This window comes from Peromyscus maniculatus, chromosome 12, assembly GCF_049852395.1.
Source record: "Peromyscus maniculatus bairdii isolate BWxNUB_F1_BW_parent chromosome 12, HU_Pman_BW_mat_3.1, whole genome shotgun sequence".
In the NCBI taxonomy this organism is placed as follows: Eukaryota; Metazoa; Chordata; class Mammalia; order Rodentia; family Cricetidae; genus Peromyscus; species Peromyscus maniculatus.
Genome location: NC_134863.1, coordinates 75197669 through 75213261, shown reverse-complemented (window position 1 = coordinate 75213261; position 15593 = coordinate 75197669). Strand labels below are relative to the sequence as shown.

Below are 15593 nucleotides of genomic sequence, written 5' to 3'. Positions count from 1 at the left end.
AATCCTAAACTGTAAAAATGTCACCATCAGACTGGCCTATGTGGAAGGCTGTAGCACACACTTTAGATTTATTAATTAATGAAAGTATTATATAAATTATGAAAGCTTTATCTGCCTTTATTCCCAACATTTAATTTCTAGGCCGATCCTTTTATACCTTTCACTGATGATAAAACAAATACTTTAAATGCTAAACCGGAAAACACATCTAACTGCCATTCAAGTATGATACACATTTTTAAAATTAAGAAATTTAAACTGAATTTTAAATTTTCACGTGTAGAGGTCAATACACCCCCCCTTACTCAACCTAAAGAGTTATATGCAAAAAGAGAATCTACTTATAAAATACCTGATATTTCAACATAATGAAATATTTACTCAAAAATAATAAAATGGTAAACAAAAGAGCAGTCATGATCTGTCCCAAATAATAAGTGCATTCTACATTACTTTCTTTGGACTGCCATAAAACCATTGCACAGAATGGGAGGTGCAAACATTGTAAACTCATTGCCTCATGGTTGTGAGCACCAGAAGTTCAAACAAGGTTTCAGAAGGTTGGTTTCCCACAACTAGAAGAAAAGGACCCTAGATCTCTCTCCCTGTCTTACATATGGCTGTCTTCTTGTGTCTCTTTACATGTTTTCCCTCCTGTGTGTCTGCATTTTATTTTTGTAGAAGATCCTCAGTGACAATGGATTTATGCTCAGACTGCATCATTATGTTTTTAGCTCTATCACTGTGAAAGCCTTATTTTCAAATACAGGGGGTCATGACTTCAATATAGGAGTTTGAGATGGATTTAATTCAATTTGTAACACATGCTTTAGCAAATCAATGTGGTTTCTATTCCTTTCCATCCATAGAATGATTGACTTGGGTGTTCTTCAAGTTGGTCATCTGAAATTATTTTAACTCATTTCCTGGGGAAAGAGGACTAACCTTCATTAAAGCAGAATGATAGCAATCCAGAGAAACAGGGTGGAATGTGATGTAAGTTTTTGTCTTTATGCCTTTGGAGTAATAGTAACAAAACAGTAAAATAGTATAGAGCATTGCTTAGGAAACAAATCCCACATAGAATGAAATACAATAAAGAATACATTAAAATCATAGAGACAGGATTAAGTCCTTTTAGTCTGTAGTAGATGAAAAAAATTAAAACAGCTAAGATTTTTATCAAGGATGATAACATCTTTAACCATGTAAAATTTGTCTTATGTTAATCACCTTGATTGTTAAAATGTCCAAGAGACTTTGAATTTTATACCCTCTGCAGCCCTGGGTTACATGATGTTGTCAAGATGACTTATTATAATAACACAATGAAGGACCACTTAAATGGGATTACAAAGTCCATTCAACTAATATGTAAAGAAATTGAAAGCGGAGAAATGAAAATTACTTCAAAACTAATGCATCTAGTTGCAGTTGTTCTTTCTTCACAAGAGGATATTTCTTGTAAGTGAGAAGAAAGTAGGGGAGATACATAAAGGAAACTCACAAAACAAATTCAGAACAGCCCTACTGTCTCTCTTGTATAAACACTCTGATTGTCCCACAGAAATTAGTAGTTGCATTTTGAGTTATTTTGACAGTCATATTTGTGAGTGTCTCTACTTCATACTATGATTACTTTTTATCTCCATATTTCTGGTGTGACCCTTATATATTGGTGATAGATCTGTGGCCATAACCTAATTTCCTTGTGGCTGAAATGCTCTTGCCTACATAGAGAGGAAACCTACAATTTTGGTTCATGCAAAATAATCTTCAGTGTGCAGAGCTATTTGGCTCAGTCTCTGCAATCCACAAGAACTAACGAGCAAAACAACAAAGCAAAGGGTGAAAAGGCCCTGTTTATGTGGTGTAGCAGTTATTCAAAAGTTTCTTAAGAAAACGCCATGTAAGAATGCCAGACAATGAATTGTTCAGCCAGTCAGCGAATTTAAGAGGCTGAGATGTTTTCTCTCCCGCTAATAGGAAGCTGACCCAGAAGTGAACTATGGCAAGAAACATGCTTTGGCACTTAGAAAAGCTTTTCTGACCACTCAGCCAGAATTAATCTTTTCATTTCCAGCTTTTAAAATAAAAATTGTACTAGTCACACAGGTGCTACTGGTGTGCTAAGTAGAGCTGCCAAGTCATGTGAGCATCTTGTAGATCAGGCTGGTTCACTTGTTACCACATCCGACTTCATTGTAAAAACATACCCTCTCAGCAGGAGAGTTATATTCACAGCAGGAAACAAGATACCATATTTTATGGAACTTACCTCTCCAAATAACCATCTGACTATACACCTGCCCAAATAAGGGATACCAAATCAGAGTTTTTAGGCCTTGTCATGACGGTATATTTTAGACCAGGAAATTCCCTATCATAAGGAACTCATGGGCAATAATAGAACATTTACATTGTCTCCAGGGGTCTGTACAGTAGAAGCCTGGAGCAGAACCCAGTCAAAATCATGTATCTAGTTAGTACTGCTACAATGGGTCTCTTTGATAATAAATTCATGGATTTCTTATTCAACTATTAAGAATTTCAAACAAAGAATTAAACTAAACATCAGTGTCTTCTAAGGGCAAGGCGGCCTGATATGGATTGTAATCTCAGAAGCTATCTCTGTGAATGCATTATCTCAGCATACACCCATTATAATGCTCATGATCCATGTTTGTGTAGCTTACAACTGCCAAGGACTCGTCAGTTGTCTGCACCTATGAGTTTGTTATGTTTGAGGTAGTTGCTTCCCTTACTACATCTGTCTGTTTCTCTGTGTCACATATTCTATTTACCATACTCCTGGGTCAGTTAACACACTCATGAGAAGAAAACAAGAGATTCTCAGTATTTATCATTCCTTCAACCAGGACTCTGATACAACTCTCTGCTCATCATCAGATAATCTTGGGTTTTCTTAATTTTATTTTGTGCCTCTTACCCTATCATCTTACATAAACCATGAGCTACTTTACCTTTGCCCTCAGAAACTATCCTAGTCTACAGTTCCTGCTAAGGTCCCATGTTGATTTTGAACAAAGCTTGCCACTTACTAAATACTTCCTAGACAGGCACTAGTGCTTGAAACACATCAGCAATTTGAAAATGAAGAGAGAAAAGCTTTGAAAGGTTCCCTGATAAACCAGTAAAACGTAAAACTTAAGTCCTTCTTCTTATCTCCAATGTCCTTGACCTTAAAGATTATCTCATGCTATCCCGTTCCCAACACTTCTCTTGAGAGTGAATTTTGTTAGAATGATTTCCTATCCCACCTGTGTGCTAGGAAATTATATCTTAAACCAAAGATATATCGCACAAAATTCTTAGTGTGGTATTATCTGTAAGAATTCAACAGGAAAAAATACAGTATAAAGTAGACGTAGACGTGACATTAATTCTTTAACATTTTATACTCTTGTAAAATAGAAAGAAAGAAAGAAAGAAAGAAAGAAAGAAAGAAAGAAAGAAAGAAAGAAAGAAAGAAAGAAAGAAGGAAGGAAGGAAGGAAGGAAGGAAGGAAGGAAGGAAGGAAGGAAGGAAGGAAGGAAGGAAGAAAGAAAGAAAGAAAGAAAGAAAGAAAGAAAGAAAGAAAGAAAGAAAGAAAGAAAGAAAGAAAGGAGGGAGGGAAAGAGGGAGGGAGGGAAAGGAAGACAAGACAGAAAGACAAAAGGAAAGATAAAAGGAAAAGACAGAAAGGTAGACAGACAGACAGACAGACACAGAGAGAGAGAGAGAGAGAGAGAGAGAGAGAGAGAGAGAGAGAGAGAGAGAGAGAGAGACGGGGGGGGGGAGGAAGAGAGGACAACCTCAGTGATGGTTCCTTTTGTAACTTAACTTTGTTAAATATAAAAATACACTTTCTACTATTCCAAACCATATTAGCATTAATACATGGTATTCAAGTATGGATTATAATCGTCTAATGCATGAATCTAAAACAATATCCATAGTAAAATACTAAAACTGAAGTTGGCACACTGGGATATCACTTTCTGCTATTTTCGTTAAATTATTTTGTTCAATCTCTGATCTCTCAAATATAGAAATTTTATAAGCAACCTGTAGATTCACCTGAAATGTCTTGTAGAGCCAAAGGAGTCTTTCTTTTATAATGCTGACATATTACGATTATGTAGGGAAGTTCATGATTCCTGTGCCTATTAGTGAATAGCAGGGTGAAAGCCAGCTCTGCTGAAGGAGTTTCTGTATGTTGGGCTTCTCTGCCAAAAAGCATTTGTGTTGAACTCTGACCACTAAATTTACCCATTGTGAAACAATCCCACGAGAAGAGAAGGAAAATGTAGAGTGTAGACTAACGAATAATGAACATCTTTGTGTTTTTTTTTTTTTTCCAATGTATTGAATTTCCCACAGTCATTGGTAGGTCATGGGCCCTGCCAAGGAAGCACAACACATGGACCAAGAATGTGTGAGAAAGTACAGCCATTCACTGTCCAGTGTCAGAGAAGTCACTTGTTTCGTGCATGTGGCGGTTCCAAAGTGCTGAGCAGTTGGGAAAAATTTAAGAGAAAAAGAAGCTCTTTATCAATTGAAACAGCTCCATGTGAAAAGAATCTATATGAATTTGGTGGAAAGACGTTGGCTGACAGACTACTCTATCATCACCAAAATGAACTATTAACTATGTATATAGAAATAAAACTTGAAAGACAACCAACATAACCCTGCAAGCTGTTCTAAGGTTGAGCCATAATAATGACAATACAGTCATTAATGGCAATACTGACAATATAGTAGATGATCATTCACAGGGGTAAGATTCAAAGCAAAGATAAAAGCAAATTTAGTAAAGTGCTCATGGCTAGTTATCATCATTTTAAATATTTAAATCAAGTTTAAATACAGAAGGAAAGAATAGCATCCTTGCCCATGCATAGTAAGTCCTTCACTTTCCCTCTGAATCCTGTCTACTTCCATTTTTCAGAAATTACAATCATTTCTCTTTGAACCAGCTTACTGCATCAGCAGTCTGTTAACTGCATTTTATTTTCATAACTCGGTCACGATTAAACATATCAGAGAGCTCTCACTCTTGCTCTGTCTTCTTCGTTTCTTCTTTCTCTTTGCCAGTCTTAAATATTTGAGTACACCATGACTCTGCTGTGGGGTCTTCCATTCTTTCCATTCCCTTCTTGGCCTCACTTTTCTCTCAAATGCCACAGCCACCTCCAGAATTCCCATCATTCTCACACAGATGCCCAGCATGGCTTTTGTTTTCTGAAGTCTGCATTTATATAAGCAACAGACAAATGGCCTCTCCATCTCAATGCCCAGGAGTTCTTAGCAGAACATAGTCAACACAAAAGAGATAAAAAGCTTTGAGTTTCAGAGGTCACCAAGTAAAATAGGTTTGTTTTCTGTGATCTTGTCCCTTTGTCCCTCAGCAGACTATACTTTATCCCTAATCACTGTCACAGCATGACCTTATCATTCCCTGGCCACATTATAAAGCTCTAAAATGGTAAGGGATGATAGGAATCCTCTGAAGTTCTTCTCTCTCTTGAATATTTCTAAGCCAGTGTGTGACCGTGGACACCTGACTCTTCACCCAGTGTCTCCTCCTCCTCCCAGCCCCACAGACTCTGTGCTGCCTGTACTCCACTTTTCCCAGATGGCTGTGAATTTCTCCACTTGTGATTCTGTCCAGTTTCTCTCCAAGTTTTCCTCCCTCTTCCTGCCAGAGTTATTTTATAAAACCCAAATTAGATCATAAAATGTGTCTCTGAGCTAGGTTTGCATCACTTTTTATCCCATAAGATGGTATAGAAATTAAAGTCATTTTTAGCCCCTGACTAGTTAATCTGCCCTCCCCATTTTACTCCAGCTGCTCAGATCAAAGATGATCTCACCAAAAACTCAATTCATCTTTAATGGCTTAGCCCTCCTCCTATGTCCCCGCTCTCCCAGCCGACATCAAAGTGGCCCAGAGGCTTCAGAATCTTGGCTCTAATACTAACCAACTACTTGAACACAAACTGTTTAATTTCTGTGAGTCTTATTTGCCCATTTGTAAAGTTGTAAAATGTAGTAGCAGCATCTTCTCATGGAATTTCTGTGGAGTGTAAATAACAACCTGTGAGAAAACCATAGCATGGTTCCCAGTCATTAGTTAAAGCTTGACCAGTGCTATTTGTAAGGATTATCATGACAACTCAGGTACATATCTTTTCACCAGAGAATTACTCATGGAAACTGCAGATAACATATCTCTGACATGTAACAGCAATTCATGCAATGTTTGTTGTTGAGCATATGCATTGGAAAGGATATAAACTAAATCAATCTACATAATTTCTGAGTCACCAAGTAAAACATCAAATATTAGAAGATACCCAATAAGTTATCCTTATACCTCATTGTTTACTTATGATGCCTTTGAAGAAGGAGTTGGGGAAAGCACAGTCTCACCATGCAGTTCTTGCCAACCTAGAATGTGCTGTGTAGACCAGGCTAACCTCAAACTTTCAAAGATCTGCCTGTTTCTACCTCTCAAATCCTAGGATTGAAGGAGTGTTCAATCATGCCTGGGTGACTTACCAAGTCTTTTTTGATTTATGTGTTTCTTCAGAAGCAAGATACCGTTAAAATATAAAAGGTCTTATAAGTCTATACTAGTCATGATTCTCCAGAGAAATGGGGTTGGAGGAAGGAGGGAGTGAGGGAGGGAAAGACTTTTAGGAGTTGAAATGTTATGACTACAGTGTATGGCCAATTCAAAATCCACATCAAAAGACTGTATCCTTGAGCCTAAGGGGAGTGCCACTGTTGTAGTTCATGGCCAAGGTTGGCTGTCTGCAGGAACTAAGAATGACACCGTCAGAGGGATTTTTGCCTTACTGTTACAGATTATATGTGAAAATGCATTCAGTTTTACTGTCTACAGCAATTATCTCAGGCGAGAACTGTACCTTGTGGTACAACACTTGTTTAGTTGTGATCCCAGCGTGTGAAAAGGTATGAGATGCCCTGCATGTTAAAAAAGAAAGCACACTAACAACAAAGCAATAATCCATTTGAATAAGTCCAAAAGGTTAACCTTATAGGCATAAAGCAGGAGAGAGGATCTAGAGGCACTTCCATGTCAAGTGGCCACATTCTGAGGAACAAACGGAATTATATGTCTTTACAAACTAAGAGTTTGCCTTAAAACCCAACAGCACAGAAGCTATTTCTTTGGAGAACTTTGGAAACTGTCTGTAAGTGGGAGGCCCAGATGCTGAGAAATATTCTCTTGAACACAATTTCTTTCCTTTTAAGGTATGTATACAACTGAGGGGGAAATAATAATACATTCCAAATATTTTAAGATAATTTTGGTTGAAAAACATAGAATATTTTTATGCCTGTCCAAATGGATTTTTCACAGCAGTGAGCTTGTCCTGATTGATGAGTGACAAGCCCCAAAAATACTTTGTGCTAATGAGTGTAGAGGACAGCACATATGAGCAGGGTTTGCTCTCCAGAATACAGCACTGTAGTTGGTCACTGCGAAAGTATAAACAAAATATTTTTATTTTATTTTCCTACCAAGCGACGTTGGAAAGCAAAACTGAATTCTTTCTAAAGCCTGAGGATAGCACTCTCTTTTACCAAAACTTTTACCAAACTTTTACCAAAGTTTGGCAAGGTAAATAAAAAAGAGAAAAAAAAAAAAAAAAAAAAAAGAAAAAAAAAAAGAATCTGGGCCTCCGGTACATTGTTTCTCTAATGAAAAACCATGACATCTGTGATCCTGTACTGCTGTGTACATGTTCCATAGTATGAAATTGGGGGTTTTGAACAAGTATATAGGGGTGAATGAGTATTTGGGAATTATCTTCTAAGCAAATTTATTAACCACAAAACATACCATCACACATTTAGCAAAATAAATTTCCCAAGTGAGTTCTCCATTAGTTTAGTTTATTTCACTTCTCCACTTAGTTTGTTAAGTTTGGCCCCAATTAAATTTTAGTATATGGAAAGAAAATCTAATCCATTTTCAAAGAATAAAACATTTAAGAATTATGTGAAAGGTACTTAGTTTGGTATTATTATCTGATAATGACATCTTTATCAATGAAATAAACATCACACTCTTAAAAAAGGGTGACTGTGGGTAAAATCACTTATTTGTAAGAGTTGTTACGGTATAGCTGTGGAAAACAAATGTTGAGACTGAGGCGGTGAGTCAGTTAGAAAGGTTATACAATGTGGACATGAAGACCCGAATTCGGAACCTCAGCACGCACATAAAAGCCAGGCATGCAGTGTAACCTACCACTGTAACACTACCACTGGTAGTAGAGGTAGAGAGGGGGATCCCTGGGGCTAAATGCCCAACCAGACTAGCCAAATTAGTGAGGTCTAGGTTCAGTAAGAGGCCCTGTGTCAAAAAAAATAAGGTGGAGAGCAGTTAAGGAAAATACCAGTGTTGACCTCTGGCCTTCACACACACACACACACACACACACACACACGAAGATACACATACAAGGAAGAGCAAATTATTCTTTCTGGAGCTTTAACTTCATCCATATCTACAGGGGGAGGGAGGGAGGAGAGGGAGAGAGTCCATTCCCTTCCTGTGTGAATACAGACCAAAGAAATTCATTAGTGTCTTATGAAAATGCCTCACACACATAAAGCACACACATTGACTTTTCTTACTTGATGATAGGTAACTGGGAACAAATTTATGGTCTTACCTTGTCATTTAGATAGACATTTAAAAACTTTCAAAATGATAAGTTGTGAAACTTGTAGAAGTCACATTTCCTTCTGGTTTTTGTGGTTCTGAGTTTTAATCCAGGGCTTGCTTCACTTCATTGAGCTACATGAGAAGGTTCTTTTTCTTTGCTTTGTTTTGTTTTACTTTTTGTTTTCACACAGTCCTTGTTAAGTTGCCCAGGCTGACCTTGAACTCATGAACTCAATGTAGTCCAGGAGTGCCTAGAATTTGTCATCTTCTTGTCTTCGGCTTGATAAAAAAAATGCTGTGATTATAGATGTGTCATGCCAATTCTGGTTCATAGTTGGTCACTGCGAAAGTATAAACAAAATATTTTTATTTTATTTTCCTACCAAGCGACGTTGGAAAGCAAAACTGAATTCTTTCTAAAGCCTGAGGATAGCACTCTCTTTTACCAAAACTGCTAAATCTGGCACGTATAGACATGATCTGCTGATTCTGCCCTGATTCAACTATCAGACTCTCTAGTTGTAAAGGGTTTCTGCACACATATGCACACAATTTGCTTACTAATATGTTTGCTCATGAACATGTCCTTTTGTTAACCCTAGAACATCTACAGGAAGGTTTATGGCAAAGAATGGACACTCCTTCCCCATTCTTTTGTTCTCTCCAGAAGTATGCATATTGACCCCCTTTAAAGATTATTTTTGTATTTACACCGGGATGGTTACTGTTTTGTGTCAACTTGACATTTGATGAGGTCTCAGTTATGAAGTACTCTTATGTATAATTGAGCATCATGCATGGATGGGTGGGTGGGTGAATGGTTTTCCAGGAAGGACTGGTAAAGTGATAAAACATATCATCCTTCCCAATGTGGATGGGTAACATTCAATCTTTTGAGGGTCCTGAATAAACAAGAAGGCAGGTAAACAGACAATCCACTCTTTGCCTACTAGAGATGAACATCCATCTTCTGCTGTCAGGATGGAACTCACCACTGGCAACCCTAGCATTCGTTTCTGAACTTAGGTTATAACTATAGCAGTGGATTTCTTGAATGTTTCATTTGGAAATGGCTGATTGTGTGAATTCTCACCCTTCATTGGATCAGTGGAACTAATTTCTAATAAAAAAATACCTTTATATCCTCCTCATCCTCTGTCTCTGTCTCTGTCTCTCTCTCCCTCTCCCTCTCCCTCTCCTTCTCCCTCTCTCTCTCCAAGAAACATGTGTCCATAGAGGACATATTGGAAACTACAGTTCTAGGCACATGGAGACCTAAATTTACTAAGTGAAAGGACATACTGCTAAATAACCCTTAAGACGCATAAGTCAGAAGTGACCACTTTGTGATCACATCTATATTAAAAGGAAAAATAAATTATACACATAAAATTGAAACTTTAAAAAGGTATTCTTCCAGAAATGATGCTAACCTGGAGCATTAATATTGTTTTCATATTGCTGACATGAAGGTCCACGCAAGGTCTAATGCTAGAGAGAGGACTGATGACAGATTCCATCAACCTTGCATATTCACTATATGGGGTGGAATTATATTTGAATTTATAGGCAACAAATATTTTTAAGCATGAAAAATATGATTTACTGCAAGTGATAGCTAGATGTGGCAAGAATCAGAAATCATATAGGAACTTTAGAAAGTCGTATGGCCAAGTGTTAACATGAGACAAAATAAAACATAACACAACAAAATGAACATACAAAAAACAGCTATTAGACTAAGGTTATGAAGTAGATAAGAGGCTTTTTAATAGGATGAACTTATCACTTAGTAACTGTTGCTGGAGGGCTTCCCTCCAGGTTCCACCAAGCCCCGTAGTCCCACAATCCACGTATAAAATAATCACTCAGACGCTTATATTACTTATAAACTGTATGGCCGTGGCAGGCTTCTTGTTAACTGTTCTTATATCTTAAATTAACCCATTTCTATAAATCTATACCTTGCCACGTTGCTTGTGGCTTACCGGCATCTTTACATACTGCTTGTCCTGGCAGTGGCTGCAGTGTCTCTCACCCTTCTTCCTGTTTCCCCAATTCTCCTCTCTCCTTGTCCCGCCTATACTTCCTGTCTGGTCACTGGCCACCAGTGTTTTATTTATATAGAGCGATATCCACAGCAAGTAACTATTTAGTTGGAATCAGGGAGGAAGCTAGAGGAAGTAAGCAAGGAGCATTAGGATCATTTCTGATTTGGGAAAGGGGAAGATAATGTTATTCATCAAGATATGAATTACAAGAGCGAAATGTGTAAGGGTAGCACAAAGAGTGCTACACTCTGGATCTGATGTTTCCTTTGGGAAAATAATGTCCATTGAGTAACGCTATTAGGTTTGCAGCTCAGTGGAAATTAAAGAACAGGGTGAGAGAAGTCAGAGAACAAATTCAAGAACTGTGGTGGTATTGTGTTCCCCAAAATATTGTGTACCTTAATAAACTTATCTGGAGTCAGAGAACAGAAAGGCCACTAGTTAGGCAGGGATAGCACACACCTTTAATCCTAGCATTCCAGAGGCAGAAATCCCTCTGGATCTCTGTGAGTTCAAGGCCACATTGGAAACAGCCAAGCATGGTGACACATGCCTTTGATCCCAGAAAGCAAGCCTTTAATCCCAGAGAGTGGTGGTAGAAAGCAGAAAGATATATAAGGCGTGAGGACCAGAAACAAGAAGCATTTGGCTGGTTAAGCATGTGGCTGGTTAAGCATTTGGCTGGTTAAGCTTTCAGGCTTTGGAGCAACACAATTCAGCTGAGATTCATTCTGGATGAGGACTCAGAGGCTTCCAGTCTGAGGAAACAGGACCAGCTGAGGAACTGGCAAGGTGAGATAGCTGTGGCTTGTTCTGTCTCTCTGACCTTCCAGTATTCACCCCAATAACTGGCCTAGGTTTGATTTTATTAATAAGAACTTTTAAGATTCCTGCTACAAAGAACTTTCTGTTATCTGAAATGAGGAGATTCTCAAAAATGAAAAAGCTAGTATTTTATAAACAAAGGAAGTACAGTGACACCAATGGCCACCACAGTAGGATTTTTCTTTAATGGAAGCACTAAGCTCATATGTGTAACATAATAAAAAATGAAACATTCCACCAATGGCTGACATGTGTATTTCACCTGACAAGGCCTTAGATTTTTCCATTCCGACAATATACTAGACTAGTTTCTTAAATAAAATCAGGAGGCAGTCAAAAATTTATTATTATTGTTATTATTAAATTTTCTTCAAAGGATAATCTAAATGTTATTTGTACAGTTCACTAACCTGCATTCAAAGCAAAACAACACAGTTGAGCAAAGCAAAAAAAAAAAAAAAAAAAAAAAAGGTGTGTATAAATTTGTTACCCTATGTCAGTTTGGTGCCCCCAACATCAAGTTCTGCCTGGTCCATACTTCAAACATTTTGGGACCTTCTATAGCTCACCAGAGGAAATGGTAATAGACTTGAAAATTTAGGAGTTTTCACAATTCCTAGCTGACAGGGGAAGGTTCAGCCATTGCTTCCATCACTTTAGCTATGCGAAGTTAAAGCAATAACAAACATCAATTGGATACATAACATGTGTCAATCACACATATACTACCATGTAAATGTTTCACAGGGCTTAGATGCCCAAGCTCTACAAACAGGCAACAACTAAGGGATAGACTTTCATCCATACATCAAAGCATTTGTTGTTGGCTCACAAGTCTGCCCCTGTCTGTCACCCTGCTCTATTTGACAGCAGGGTTCAATTCCCTAGGTACTTGCTTTAGCTGGTATCTGGCCAAGTTCAACCAAGAGAAGGCGCTGGTGTGAGATTAGAGGGCAGCAGGAAAGCTGAAGTTGAGACTTTTCTCTTTCTGTTGGTTTTGGATAGCAGTAATCTCCTTTAAATCATCAGGTCTCCATGGATACAGACTTGGTGTTCCCCGTGGAACACCCCACACGGGCCAGACCAGAATCTTCCCACATTGCCCTTCCTTAAAAATTATATCAGCTACCTAATTCTGTTGTCCTCTGAGACATCTCAACACCTCTTGTTTGGTTTCTCAGATCTCCCATTTTGTGTTCGATTAAAAGTTAGTACAATACTTATCTGAATGTTCACTTTCCTAAGTAGATGCTGACATATACATAATTGTATGTATATAAATATGCCACACATGTTACATGTGTGTGACATATATTTATATATTCTATAACCAAGAGAAATGAAAACAACATTTACTGTATCTGAAAGCCTTAAAGTAGCAATCCTCCACAGTTAGAAAGTAACTGGAGCAGGATTTGATGCCAAGTAAACAGAATACAGATTCCAAACTCTGAGAAGTGCAGTGAGATGGTGTATTCTAAAGCACACTGAAGGAACTGTGCTGTCTCAGATAATAGACTAAACTGTGCTGTCTGCACTCTGAAGAGATCATCTCCGTTCCCATTTGTGGTCACTTCTCATGTGTCAGACATTGCTTCTGGTATTCTATAACCCTCCTGGAAACTTTATAAGATGCTTGTTCTGATTGTCTCCTTGGAGTCAGTTTTATCTTTTACAAAAAATAGTAGCTGTCATATTTCAGTGCTACTCTCAAGTTTAAGAAAATGCACTCATCTATGTCCCTCTCTCTGTTTCTGTCAGTGTCTCTCTGTCTCCTCAGTAAGCATCACTTTATTTATTTTTATAAATATTTTATTCATTGATAATTTCATGCAAAGTATTTTAATCATACTGGCTCTGATCTTCTTAGCTCTTCCAAGGCTGAACCTTATTACTCTACCCTCCTAACTTATTGTTAATTTTTAAAATTTAATAACCTCTGAACTCCAGTCTGTGCTGTTCACATACTTCTCGTTCTGAGGCAATCCACTGAAGCCTGTTTGACTTACCAGGAGAGACATTCTTAAAGAACAGAGACTCTCCCTCCCTCAGAATCTCCTCAGAAGCTGTCGAGAGTTTCTCATTTAGGAGTGGGGACTAATGAATATGCCCCCAATGATATTGCCTCCCAAAGACAATTCATGAAAAGGAAATCCCTATTTAAAGTGAGCTAATTAGCAACCTTCACTACAAATACAGCCTCAATTTCTGTTGCAATGTAATGTAACAGATTCACAGATGCCACACTGTTCATCCCATGGATGTGTTTGCTGGGAGCATTACTCTGCCAATCACAGGAAACCAACTTTGGTATATGCTGATTTTCTCTCCCCCTGCCTTCTCTAAACTACCTTATACAAAATACAAAACTGCTGATAGTAAATTGCTTATTACATTTATTGATGTTGCTCCACAAAGGACTTACTCTCAACACAGCAAAAGTCAACAAAGAAATGTATGGAAATTTTAGGGTAAAATGTACTTCTTTCTTTTGTCCTCTGAAGATTGTCGCTGATGTGTGTAGCAAATGAACCATTTAATTTCTTAAGCTTCTGGCAAATATGACCACAAAGAAAGAGAAGAAAACAGAAAGAAGCCTAGTAAGTGGTGCTGAGAGGCAGGTGATAAAGATGATTACAGCATCTGCTTGGTCTGAGATACTCAAGAGGTCCACTTGCCTTTCTTGTTAAAGGCAAAAGCTCAAAAACAAACAAACAAGCAAACAAAAAACAGCACTTCTTGGAATAGGATGAATTCTAACATGAACATATAGAATAAAGTACAGCATAACTACTCAGTGTGGTGATCACCACTTCTCACTGTGGTATTAACTGACCTAGTCTTGCGTTACGGGTTGATCTATCTTCTATAATTCTAAACTGGAAGAAGAATAAAAGCTGTTGCTTATATTCATTTTAAGTAAATACAAGCAGGAAGGCAGAAAATTATTCAAAAACTCAGAGATAATATGTTGGAAGAAATGTGTTATGTAACTTTTGCAACCATGTCTGTGGCACTCTTTTCAACTCTGTGCTCTGGACCTTGGTGGCTGCTAAGCTTCCCTAAGAATAGAATTTCCTTCATTTCAGTCCAGCTGTACTTGGCTCTCATTCCTGGCACTGATTCCTGGAACACAATGAAGCTGGACCCTCTTTCAATTCTATCATCTGAAGTGTGCGATAGAATTTGGCACTTTGATATTAACATTTATGCAAAACCATGGATCCCAAAGGGGTAAATGACACCTCCTTACTGATGCTGAAAAAGACTTGACAAGTGGCCACTGGTAAAGGAAGTAGAGATGAAGGATGCATATCCTGTTTCTCATGTATGTATCAGATCCGAGCATCACTAGGGTACTGTATTAAGTTGGGTTTCATTTGGTCTGGGGCAATACATGATACAGCCAAATGATCCAATTTTTCCTGTAAGCAGAAACCCTGGGAGTAAGCTCATAATTTATATTCCTTGAAAATGTATTTGTCATTTTATTTTGTCACATTATTACTGCAGCAAACCAGAGAAGTAGTAGCATTACTATATGTAGTACACACCCAATAGGAAACTATACCTCCTATGGACGATGAAATGAGATGTTCCGTGAGATCTGTACTTCCTGGTAGTACTGAGTTTGTAAAACCATCCTTGGCTCCATCATTTCTTGATTTCTTAATAAAGGAATAAAATTTCTTACACTTTAGTATACTGTCTTGATTATCTGGTCTTGATTATCATTGTGACTAGATGAAGATGTGGAGCACTAGAGAAGTATGTGTAAAAATTTTTCCAACACATCTCTGGCATTTTGCTCTATTCTATGTTTCCTGAACCTAATAAAGATAAGAAGATTGACACGTGGAGTAGGAACTTCATATGAGTGGCAACATTAGAATTCTAGGGGTTCAGATAAGAATAAACATTAAGGGGGGTGCATACTTTAATCCTAACACTCAGGAGGCAGAGGTAGGCCAGCATCTCTGAGTTCGAGGCAGCCTATTTTGCAGAGT

At 37.9% G+C, this 15593-nt stretch overlaps 1 long non-coding RNA gene across 2 annotated transcripts in view; it reads right to left on the bottom strand.

The window, feature by feature from the left end:
• The window catches only part of LOC143268155 (uncharacterized), a 90712-nt gene that overhangs the window by 36101 nt on the left and 39018 nt on the right, over positions 1-15593 (bottom strand). For both annotated transcript variants that reach the window (XR_013043841.1, XR_013043842.1), the window contains exon 4: positions 8718-9051. This is a non-coding gene — a long non-coding RNA (uncharacterized LOC143268155). The remainder of the gene's footprint in view (positions 1-8717; positions 9052-15593) is intronic.